At 56.5% G+C, this 12,144-nt stretch overlaps 1 long non-coding RNA gene across 1 annotated transcript; it reads right to left on the minus strand.

Annotated features, from left to right (window-relative positions):
• LOC109256371 (uncharacterized) lies at window positions 1-3,881 on the minus strand. The gene is made up of 2 exons (XR_002075626.2): window positions 3,189-3,881; window positions 1-1,195 (listed from the first exon to the last, which is right to left on the minus strand). It is a non-coding gene; the product is annotated as an uncharacterized LOC109256371 (long non-coding RNA).
• Between the last annotated feature and the right edge of the window lie 8,263 nt (window positions 3,882-12,144).

Here is a 12,144-nt window from a genome sequence, read left to right on the forward strand (position 1 = left end):
TCTTGGATCTTCTTTTAAGAGAGGAAAACCGTCCCAGAAAACTGTCCTCCATGTCTCACTAGTCAAAAACAGGTTACATGCTCAGAGCTACCCCCATCACCCACCGAGGCAGGTGGGGGCCATGTTGGCTAGACTGGGGCCTGTCTTCCTCTGAAGCAGATGCTGACGGGTTGAGCACTGAATCAAGGAATCAGAGATTCAAGGAGGAAGCGAGCCCAGCACTGCGTCCACCAGACCAGCCGGAGGCCCAGATGCACTCACCATAAGGATTCTCCCCCACCAGGACAGCTCCCCAGTGTAGACGGCGAGGACGGTGCCGGCCCAGTGTCCTTGTGACTCAGATAAGAAGGGGTGAGACGCTGGCTCGCACCGAAATGAGAACCGCCAGCCTTACTGTGAGCTCGCTTATCTAGAAGACACGCGTCCACCTTCCTTAGAGAGATCTGGGGAAGGGATCCTATTAAAGATGTGGCCTCCACGCACCCGGGAAGCAAAGCCTCTGGCGAAGGCCAGCGGGCCGTGCAGGTGATGGGCGCCGCTGCGCGGTGCCCGGGTCTTTAATTTCCTGCAGGAAACCTGACGGCTCCCTGTCTGGAGATGTGTCCGCTCACACAGGAGCGGGGAGCCGGAGTGGAAGAGCCCTTCACACTTTCACGTCACGGACTCAGGCTCCTTGAAGAGACGCCTGTCCAGAGACGCGCCCGCCGACTCCGCCCCCTCTGAGCACCCTCACGGGCAAGTTGGGGCTCGCTCTTTGGAACCAAGTAAGGGGGTGACCCAGAGCCAGGCAGGCGACGAGGAGGAGGGGGGAGAGAGGTGTGCAGAGCTGGGGGACAGAGCAGCCCTGGGAGGGCCCGCCAGCGGCTCGAAGGCCGAGGGGCCGGCCGCACGGAGGGGACACGTGGAGGGAAGGGAGGCCGCGGCAGAGGACAGAGGACAGAGGACAGAAGGAGGAGAGCCCGAGGGGAAAGGCCTCGAGGGCTCGGCTCACAGCCCCCCGGCCACCACTTTCTCAGGGACTCTTGTCAACACCGACACTTGCCGTGGGAATTTCCAGCTGTGGGTCACCTTCTCGCGGCCGAGGACAGAGATCCAGGGGGTCACGCCCCGTCTTTCCAGCCGGGCAGGACCCAGATGTTTCCAGACCCGGGACCAGGCAGTACTGAGAGGCCGAGCGGTCATTTTCCAAAGAGGCCTGGGACACACAGGAGTCTTGGTTAAAGGGAGGGAAGACACAGCCAGGACCCCCAGGGTCGTGATGACGTGTGTGCTCAGACCTTCGACCCTTGTCCTCCTGAGCCCCGCGGCTGGGAGGACCGCGGTCTGCAGACAATCCACACACCCCGGCGTCCCTCACAGCGCACGTGGGCATCTCCAAAAGTAATCCCCAACGTGGCATACGCTGTGTCCCTCGATAGGCTGCCTAGAGAACTCTTTTTCATCCCTCAAGGCCCTGTTCAAACGAGCCTCCTTCGTGAGACCCTCCCTGATCCCCACAGCCCCAAACAGGGTCAGCCGTGACCTCTGCCATGAGCCTCCGACACTGTAGGGACTCCCAGCGGGAGTGGCTTGTCCTTACGCGTCTGTGTGCCCGGCGTGGGGGACAACACCAGGAACAGACAGGGATGCCACACACTTGGGAACTAACAGATGAGCAAATAAAGAAGTCTGACTAGAGCGTGAGCTTCTCAGCTCACACGGAATTAAATCAAATCCCAGAACTTTGAAGCCAACGGGGCTCGGTGTTCACCAAGCCCTTCTCACATCCCTGGAAATACTTTTCTAATCTATGCCAACCTGTACACATAGGAGGCTTTCAGTGTTTTTATTTACTTCTCAGGGGCGCCTGGGTGGCTCAGTCGGTTGAGTGGCCGACTTCAGCTCAGTTCGTGATCTCACAGTTCGTGGGTTCGAGCCCCGCGTCAGGCTCTGGGCTGACAGCTCGGAGCCTGGAGCCTGCTTCGGATTGTGTGTCTCCCTCTCTCTCTGCCTCTCCCCTGCTCGCACTCTCTCTGTCTCTCTCTCTCAAAAATAAACATTAAAAAAAATTACTTCTCTGAATTCTCATAGTAATATTTGCTTGCTCATATAAAAATCTGGAAAGAACAGAAAACAATAAAGGAGAAAATGTATAAGCCACCTACCTGAAGTATCGTTAACGTTTAGCAGACTGCAGTCTTCTCTGTGCATTGTGCTTTCCCTGCACAGCTGAGACCGTCGGTTTCAGCGCAGTTGTAGTGAGCGTGTACCTGATACTTTCTGTCTCGCTGATTTCATTAAAGGAAGCCGCGCAGATACATTAAATTGCATCCCACTAAGACGCCACCACCAACCCCACCCGCCTGGCATCTTCGTTAGGTGGCGCCGCGCTCCCCGTCCGGCTCCAGGCTGTGCTCAGCCGCTCACGAGTCTCAGGCACTTGTCAGGTCCTGCTGTTCCCGGCGCCACTGCCCTGAACCTCCGGGAGGAAGGTGTGTGTGTCTGGGCAGCACCAGACGTGGGCTCCGGAAGGGCCTCCTCTCGGCCAGCTCGGGCGCAGGGGACGCTACGTGTGCTGGGGCCCGCGAGCTGACCCTAAAGGCAGCACCCCTGGTGTCCGGACGCACACGAGGTGAGCTCAAGGGGCAGGACCCGCCTGTCTTCTTGCCATGACCCACCCGGAGCCTCCACAGAGCCCAGCACGTGGTGGGTGAGTGAATGAGTGAGTGAATGAGTGAGTGAATGAGTGAATGAATGAGTGAATGAATGAGTGAACGAATGAGTGAACGAATGACTGAACGAATGAGTGAATGAATGAGTGAATGAATGAGTGAATGAATGAGTCAATGAATGAATGAATGAATGAGTGAATGAATGAGTGAATGAATGAGTGACTGAGTGAGTGAATGAATGAGTCAATGAATGAGTCAATGAATGAATGAATGAGTGACTGAGCAGTGCGGCCAGGGGTGGGTGAGCTGTGCCTTCCACGTGTCACACCCCACGACGGCAAACACAGAACCCCAAGCCTCTGGGGAAGTCTGGGGACATAATGTGGCAGTGGCAGGACAGTGTTCCACGTGCCTGGGCCAGAGAGTGGCGGGGCGGCCAGACCACGGCCCCAGCTGAGCCGCAAACACTAAGGAAGCGCGAGGCCCCCATCTCCCACCCCCTCCCTCTCTCACACCTACACAGTCACTGCTATGCACCTGTGCCTCTCCGATGGCATCCGGGGCAACCAGCTGGACAGGAAGCCCACCAGGTGAGGAAGGCCATAGCGGGGCTCTCCCGTGGTCACCCGAGGAGCGGCTCTTGTGTGACGGCCGCTCGGCGGACAAAGCGGGTCAGCAAGCCCGAGGGCATCTGTCCAGTGGGTCACTCGCCGGGCCCCACACCTGAGAGCCAGGGGTGAACGTGTGTCCCTCCTTGCGGCGCCCACCTCTCTGTCCCCCACACCACCCCCCCAGAGCCCCAGCACCTCACATGGCAGGTGTGCCCCCGGTCCTGGTGACCCAGCCTCGTGACAGCTCCCAACATCGCCCTCCCTCCGTCCCTGCCCCTCTGCCCCAAGTCACATCCCTCACACCTAACTGGCCCCACCGCCGTCCCCCCTGCCCTCAAACCCGCCTCCGCAGGGCAGCACAGAAATCGCTGGAAAACGCAAATCTGACCGTGCCGCCCCTTCCTCTGCTTCAGACCCTGGAAAGGCTTCCCGGAGCTGCAGGATAAAAGCCAAGTCCTCGTGGGTGGCCCCCCGAGGCCTGGCTCTCTTCCGTGCCGCGCCCTTCCCACCCCACCTGCCACACACGCTCTCCCAGCCCCTGGAGAGCCCAACCCTTCACCACCCAGGGCTCCTCTGCCTGGAACTCTGGCAACGTCCCCCCCCCCCTCCACCTTCTTCATCTGCCTGCCAGGCCCTCCCCCCGCAGGACTCCCAGGCGACCACCACCTCCTCCGGGAAGCCGTCCCTAACTCCTCAGGCTACTCCGGTAACACCCTGCACCTGTCCATCAGGGTGTCCGTGGTAATCAGTGTGTGCTTAGCACTGGCGCCCCCCAGCCTGACACCCACTGAAACAGAAGCCCCAAGGAGTGGGCACCTGTTACCCTAGGGCCTGGAGCACAGAGGTGCCACAAGACATTGTTAAGTGACAAATACAGTGCGGGGCCAGGGTCTGTGACAGTGGGGAGAGCCACGTGTGTCAACCCAGGAGAGTGGGCGGGGCTGAGGGCATCTCCCTGTATAATGAGGGGAAGGGCTGGGGCGTCTCCCTGGAGAGAGGGCGGAGCTGGGGAGAGTGGGCGGGGCGGGGGCGTCTCCCAGCATAGTGGGCGGGGCCGGGAGTGTCCTCGGAGAGTGGGCGGGGCGGGAGCGGCTCCCCGGAGAGTGGGCGGGGCTGGGAGGTCTCCCTGGAGAGGGGGCGGGGGTGGGGTCCTTTCCCAGGGTCTGTAACGCTTGAGCTGAGTTCTGATGGGAGGACCCGTGAGCCAGCTGGGGAGCAGAAGCCAGGGTAGTCTCACTTCCGGCTGAGAGCAAGCTTCCAGTCCCGCTGGGGAGAGTGGGGATAATCCCACATGGCCTGTGCTCAGTGAGTTTGAGAGCACTCCTTAAGACAGGTGCCAGAGAATAAGTAGGAGGCAGGTGCGAAGGGCCTTACAAGCAGGACAAGTAGTTAGAAGAGGGAGCATGAAAGGATTTACGCAGGGGGTGCCCCTGCTCCGGCTGCAGAAAGCGGGCATAGGACCGAGGCTGGAGACAGGAAGGCCAGCCAGTGTGGAGGCCACTGCAGCCATCCGGGGGGTGGGGCCTGTACTCCAACGGGGTGGAGAGAAAGAGCAAAATTGGAGAGTCATCAGACAGGACTGACAGGGCTTGGTGACAGGAGGGATATGGGGTTGGGAGAGAAAGGATCATCCCCAAATCCTGCCCTGAGCAGCTCTAGAAGGTACATTCCCCGAGACCCAGAATGCAGGAGAAAGAAGGGGCCGGAGGTGCTGACACAGCACTTTTCCGGGGCTGGGACAAACCGTGCACGGGCCAGACAGGCCTGGAGCTCAGGACAGACGCCAACAGGGCTGTAGTTCAGTTCAGAAAAGATTCGTCGAGCCCCTGGGACGAAAGGCCAGTGCTCACAAGTGTGAGCACCACAGAGCTGTGGGAGTGGGGTGCACAGCTCCCAGAGGGACCCCAGACACGGCCCGGGATCCCCGGCAAGTGCCGGGGAGCTGGCGGTGCAAGGTGGGGAGAGGCGCACGAAGGGCAGGTCGCCGGAGCCCCCAGTGTCCTTCTGGTGACCTGACACTCGGAAGTTGCCGTGTAGCCCCTGGAGGGGGTGATCAAAACTCTGACACGGTCAGATGTCTGGCCACGTTGGGAGACAGTCAGACAGAGGGTAACAGACCCCACCAGCCACGGCCCCCCTACTTCCTCGTAACAGAACCCAAGGTTTGCTCAGTCCTTCACCTCCCATGGGGCCGAATGTCTCAGAGAAGGGGGCTACACCTGTGGGCCCAGGGGTCGAGTCACAGCTGGTCGGAGGCCACTGCGGTGACCCCAGTACCCTTCACGGGCCAAGGACGCCCCTGGAATGAGAAGAGGTGGGCAGGAGAAGAGGGGCAGGATTAGGATGAAGTGGACATAGAAGTAAGGATGTGCCTTCAACAGCACCGTCCACACCGCTCGCCCACAAGAGGCACCACGCAGACTACACCCAGAACTACAAAATGAGTCTCGCTCACTTTGGAAGAATTTAAGCCACATAAAAATATTCCCTGACCGAAAGGAACCTCAATCAGAAATCAGCAACAGAAAGATCGCAGAAGCCTCCAACACTTACAGGCTAAATACCACACTTCCAAATAACCCACGGGCCGCACAGGAGATGGGGAGAGACGGAAAATGTTTTGAACAAAAAGAAAACACAACAAATTGGAATTTGGGCAAAAGCGGTACTTAGGGAGCTGATAGCCTGTAAGGCTACAGGGATCAAACGCCTGCATCAGAGAAGAGAGAAGGCCCTGAGTGAACGACTTCAGCTCTTACATTAAGAAATTAGGAAAAAGAAGAGAAAACAACCCTAAGTAAACGAAACAAAGGAAGATCAGGGTTGGAAATCACTGAAGTAGAGAACATAAAAGCATTAGAAAAAATCCATCCAACCAAAAGCTGGATCTTTGAGAAATTAAAAAAAATGGGGGCGTCTGGGTGGCTCAGTTGGTTAAGCATCTGACTTCAGCTTAGGTCATGATCTCACAGTTTGTGAGTTTGAGCCCCACATCTGGCTCTGTGCTGACAGCTCAGAGCCTGGAGCCTGCTTCGGATTCTGGGTCTCCCTCTCTCTCTGCCCCTCCCCTGCTCATGCTCTCTCTGTCTCTCAAAAATAATAAACAAATGTTTTTTAAAAAGTTATTAAAAAATAAACATTTTTTAAAAATTGATGATTCTGTAGCCAGACCAATCAGAAAAAGAGAATAGTCGAAAATTTGTCAGTCTCAGGAATGAGAAGATAACATCCTTACAGATTCTCAGATGCCAACAGGATATTAGGAAGCATTGTAAATAACTCCATGCCAACTCGTCTGACAGCTCAGAGAAAATTTAAAGCCTGGTTTAGTGTGAAAGATGCAAACCACTAAAGTTCACACAAGAAAAAATAAATAATGTGAGTAATCCTATATGTAGCAAAAAACTGAATTTGTAGTTTAAAAACTCCCCACAAGGAAGCCCCAGACGGCTTCAGTGGTAAATCCTAAATAACACTAGTTCTACACAAACTCATCCAGAAAACTGAACGGAAGGAAATATTCCCAATTCATTCTATGAGACTAGAATTACCAAGATACCACCACAAAACAAAGACATTATAAGAAAATGCAGACCAAATTCCTCACAAACACAGGTACAAAAATTCTAAACCACAATTTAGCAAATTGAATCCAACAATATATAAAAAGGATAAAACACCACAATCAGTGGGATTTAGCCAAGGAAAGCAAGGTTGGTTTAAGGCTTGAAAAATCAATGAGTAGAACTCACATGTTAACCAACTAAAAAAGAAAAATATATATGATATAATTTCAGAAAACGTATTTGATAACATTCAATACACATTCATGATGAAAACCCTTCAGAAAACTAGGAATGGAACAAACCACCTCAACCCGATACACGGCATCTACAAAAAGCCTACAGCTAACAGCAGACTGAACGGTTAAATGCTGAGAGCTTCCCCCTGGGAATGGAGAATCATTCTTGCCCACTCTCATGACCTTTTCGACATGAAGTTCTGGCCAGTACCGTAAGACAAGAAAAAGAAATCGAAAGCATCCAGATTAAAAAGGAAGAAGCGAAACTGTCTTTATTCAGAGATGTCATGAATATCCAATAATCTATGGAGAAAATTTGGTAAAACTCTCCAAAAAAGTTACTAGAACTGATGTGTGAGTTCAAAAGGTTTCAGGATAAAAGCTCAACATAGAAAACTCCGTGGTATTTCTACATATTGGCCATCGACAACCAGAAATTGAAATAAACAATGCCAATTACAGGAGCATCAAAACTATGACACAGGGATAGTTCTGATCAAGGACATGCACCGTCTGTGCCCTGAAAATCACAAAACGTGGCTGAGAAAAATTAGAGATGTAAGAAATGGCAGGACGCATAGCAGGGTCATGGGCCAGAGGCTCAAGATGGTTCAGAGGCCAACTTCCCGACTGATCCATAGGTTCAATGCGATCCCGATTAAAACCTCAGTGGGCTTCTTAACAGACATTTAGGAGCTTATTCTAAAGTTTATGTGGAAACGCAAAGGACCTAAAGAAGCCAAACTTTGAAAAAGAAAGTGGGAGGATGCACGCTGCCTGATTTCCAGAGTCATTACTGAGCTGAAATAATTGAGACAGTATGGAGCTGGGACAAAAATAGACACAAAGATCCGTGGAACAAAGCAGACCCCACACAGCCGTGGACTCCTGGCTTTCAACAAGTCGGCAAAGGCTGTTCAGCAGAGGGGAAAGAGCCCTTCCAACAAATAACGCTGTAACACCTGGAAATCTATATGCAAAAAGATTAGCTTTGACCCTTACCTCACACCATGTACAGAAATTCACGTACAATGGACTGCAGATTTCCATGTAAAACGTCAATGTATGAAAATGTCCAGAGGACAGCGTGGGAGAAAATCCTGGTGACCTTGGGTCGGGCTGGTCACCGGATCTATGCATTAGCGCAGGACCTCTGCACAGCGCGCCCAGCGCCACGGGCCCGTGGACCTCGTTGGCTGCACGCCTGGCGGCCGTCACCCCTTCTCCCCCAGAGCTCTCCCTCTGGGAGCCACCCCCACCCCCGTACTTCGTAGCAGCCACGTGTCTGGGTAGGACGGACCCCGTGCCAGTTCCCAGGTGGTCCCCGCCTGGCACAAGCCATCCTTCGTATCGCACAACGACTGATTCAGGCCCAGGAAGTGATGCCAACCTAATCACAGGATGCCAGCCTTACAGCTGATCCTAATCCGGATCAGCCCAGTCCAGCCACAGGGGACTTCTGCCCCGTGGCTGGGGCAGAAGACATTCTCTCTTGCAGCCCACACGTGAGCAGGATGAATGTGTCGTCCACAGGGTGGGGGCAGCCACCGTGCCCTGGGGAGAAGTCAGCCTGAGAAAGAAGCCAGCACCTAGAGGAGAGTGGAGTCTAGGGAGCTAATGGGAATGAGAGCCTGAGCCCTGATCAAACCATGCCTGAAGTTAGTCACTTCTGAAATTCGGTCATCTGAGATGATGAATCCTCTTTATTGCATAAGTCTATTGGGATTCATTTTCCTCCGTTACCTGCAACCAAAAGCATCCTCACTGATCCGGGAGAAAAGAAGAAGGCCATTAATTGCATCTGGTAACACGGCGGAGTGGGGGGCGGGGGGAGCGTCTTTCCAGAGAGGAGGTCCTTTCGCTTTGATCTATAGGATGAGTAGCAGTTCACTAAGAACCAAGAAAGGTAAGAGTGATGGGGGCTGAGCCCGCCAGGCAGCTGGTCACCTCCAAGTGACCTTGAGGGCAGCCCGGCAGCCTCCTCTCCGTTCAGCCCTCCGGCACTGAGTGAGTGCAGGCCAAGTGAGTGCAAAGTCAGGAGAACCTGCTGGAGAAACCCCAGGGCATAACAAAGGACACACCCAGCTGTGCAGTCATTCAGAATCTTCAATCTTGCAAGCTGCCTCCTGCCTGGGAGGGCCTGGAGACCAAGACCGGTGGGGTCTGGAATTTTCCCAGCCTGGGCACTCCTCACCCACAGCCCCGTGTGCCTTTGTCTCACAGCCAACAACCTCAACAACAAATCCACGTGTGATCATGACATCCCCAAGTAAGTACAATGAATCCTTTTTCCTTTTGAAAAACAATCCTCTCTCTCTTGGGCTGAAATCAAACCCCAGCCTTCCATGTGGCCTGTTAGCTTCCCGCTGATGAGTTCCAGCACATTAGCTCATGTGAACTTCACAGCAGCCCTGGAATGGGGGCGGGGGGGGGGGGGGCATTACTGGCCCCAGGTAGCAGGTGGAGACCCGGAATGGCTTGCTCAAGGCAACAAGGCTAATATCTGCTGGAGGTGAGACTTGACAGAAGCTTTTGGGGCCAGTTCCTGGGCCCTGCACTGCCTCTCTCGTTACACAAATTCTCAGAAGACCATCTTACTGCTTACCCAGTCTGCATGCAGACAGCAGCAAACCTCACCAGAACAGCAGAGTATTTCTGTCCTCCCAGAAATCTAGGAACCCCCCGGGACCACGTTGGGGCTCAGCTGCCAACGTGAGGCCTGGGGCAAGTCACGCGAGGGGTCGGAGCCTCAAATCCCTGCACGGGGAAGGGAGACCAGCCGCCCTGCTGGCAGTGGGGAGAATCAAGCGGAGTCTCTGTGCTCTTCCCACAGGCTGGCATTCACCTTGGGCCAGAGCCACCTGCAGAAACCGCCCCCAGCTGGCGGGGCGGCACGGGAGCCAAGGGCTGCAGGGCACCCCGCTCGGCTTGGGGACCGTGGGAAAGCCGCTCATGGCAGAAAGGGGTCAGGGGAAGGGCAACTTCCGACCTGCTCCCTGGGAACCGCACTCGGGTTCCACCCCAGTCACCCGGCCCCGCAGCCGCTCCCTTTCCCACGCCGAAATCCCGCCTGCGACCGCCCCTGCCTGCTGCCCGCCCCACCGGAACCACAGAGCCAGGAGGCCTCGGACAGACGGCGGCTCCCGTCCAGCCTGCCCAGTGCCCCCCTCTTCCCCCCACCCCGCCCCATCTCCTGCCTGCCCAGGGCCAGGGAGGCTCCGCTTTATCCCACAAGCGTGCCTCCCCTCTCCTCCTTCCGTCCCAGACCCCTTGCCTTCCACCTCCTATGCCCTGCAGAGGGAGAGAAGGAGGGGGGCGCCCCGCCGAGGGAGAGGAGGAGCAGGGAGGGGAAGGGGGGGGTGGACGCCCCTCCAACGGACAGAAGGAGGAGGGGGATGCCCCACCATGGGAGAGAAGGAGCAGCCTTCGGCAGCAGAAAAGCTGGCCTGGCAGAAGGGCAGAGGCTCCCCTCTGAATAAACGTCTGGGGACGGTTGCAAATCAGCCTCAGGTGGGTCCCTGAGAGGAAGTGTCCCCCGTCATCCCTCCCTCGCCCCCCCCCCCAGCACCCCATGCCAGCACCACCACACCAAGGGTCTGCTTCTTGCGTCCTGGGGAGACCTGGATGGAATCTGGCAGGAACCCGTCCGGCCCTCGGTGCCCCCCCCCGCCCCACCGCCCAGGAGGACGCGGGGTGTCCCTGCTCCAGTCCCGAGTCGGATCCCACCCTCCTTCCTCCTAAGACCAGGCTCCGGCCCGTCCTCTGCTGCATCATCAATGTCTCCTTTTCCACCCGAGCCGCCAGCATGGTGCCCACCGACCTTCCCCTCCTTGAATGCGGTTATTCTCTTGCTTTGGGTCTCGATTTGCATCTTCTCGGCCTCCTGCCTTAGAAGCACCGCTTCCTTGGTTTCATCTTTCAGCGTCGTCGAGGACCTCCGGGCTCTTCCCAGGGCCCTCCTCCTCTCTGGACGCTCCCCGGGGTGGGGGGGGGAGGGGGGCCGCCTCCTGTCCCCGGGGCTGGAAACTGTATCTATGTGCTTCTGGCTCCCAAATGTAGAACTCCGGGGTCTCCTGTCCGGGTCTCCAGACGCCGTTCCCAACCGCCTACGGGCGGCCCCCTGTGGGTGTTTGATGAGCCTCTCAAACTTTGTCTTGGGCAGAACAGACTCCGGACGCCCTACCCCTAAATCCATTCCTCCCTCAGTGTCCCCTCCTCAGCAAATCACATCGCCTCGTGTGCTACCTCGTTACTGCGTCCAAAGTCCGTCCGCTCCACTCCCCCCCCCCCCCCCCACAGCTGCGCTCCTGCCCGAGGAGGCGCCTCGGTCCCTCCTGACGGTCTCCCTGCTTGGCTCTTGCCCTGTTACCTGTTCCCTCCCCAGTGAGGGTGACCTTCCAAAAAACAACTCGGTCACATCGCTGCCGTGATGAAAACCTTCCAACGGCTTCTCTTCACACTTAAAATTCAAACCTCTTGCCCTAGCTCGAAAACCTGTACCCGGCCAGGCCCCGGCCAGGCCCCGCACCCACATCTCGCCCCCGCTCTGCCCAGCGCCCGCCCTGGCTGCCTTCCCTCCTGCCTTCCGGCCTCCGCACACGCTGCCCCCCCGACTCCCGACCTTGTTTTCCCCAGAAATTATTTTCTCGGCCAGCCCGGCTCGGCCAGCCCCCCTCCCCCCACCGTCACACCCGAATCAGCGCTCAGGACGGCAGCCACAGCTGCCTGGGTGGCTGCCTGGCGTTTGCTGCTTCGTGCGTTTGACGTCCGCATCCCGCGACGGGAAGGAGCCCCACAGCGGCGGGAACCTCACCGTCTTCGTTCTGCGCTGTGCTTGAACGGGGCGCGCACTGAACAGCCACCGACTGTTTGTTGACTGGATTAATTTTTTCAAAAAAAATGTCTTATGTTTATTTTTGAGAGAGACAGAGCACAAGCAGGGGAGGGGGCGAGAGAGAGGGAGACACAGAATCCCAAGCAGGCGCCAGGCTCTCAGCACAGAGCCTGACTCGGGGCTCGAACCCACGAACTGTGAGATCATGACCTGAGCCGAAGTTGGACGCTCAGCCGAGTCCCCCGG

This window comes from Panthera pardus, unplaced genomic scaffold (assembly GCF_024362965.1).
Source record: "Panthera pardus isolate Hobbes unplaced genomic scaffold, ASM2436296v1 HiC_scaffold_21, whole genome shotgun sequence".
Classification (NCBI taxonomy): Eukaryota; Metazoa; Chordata; class Mammalia; order Carnivora; family Felidae; genus Panthera; species Panthera pardus.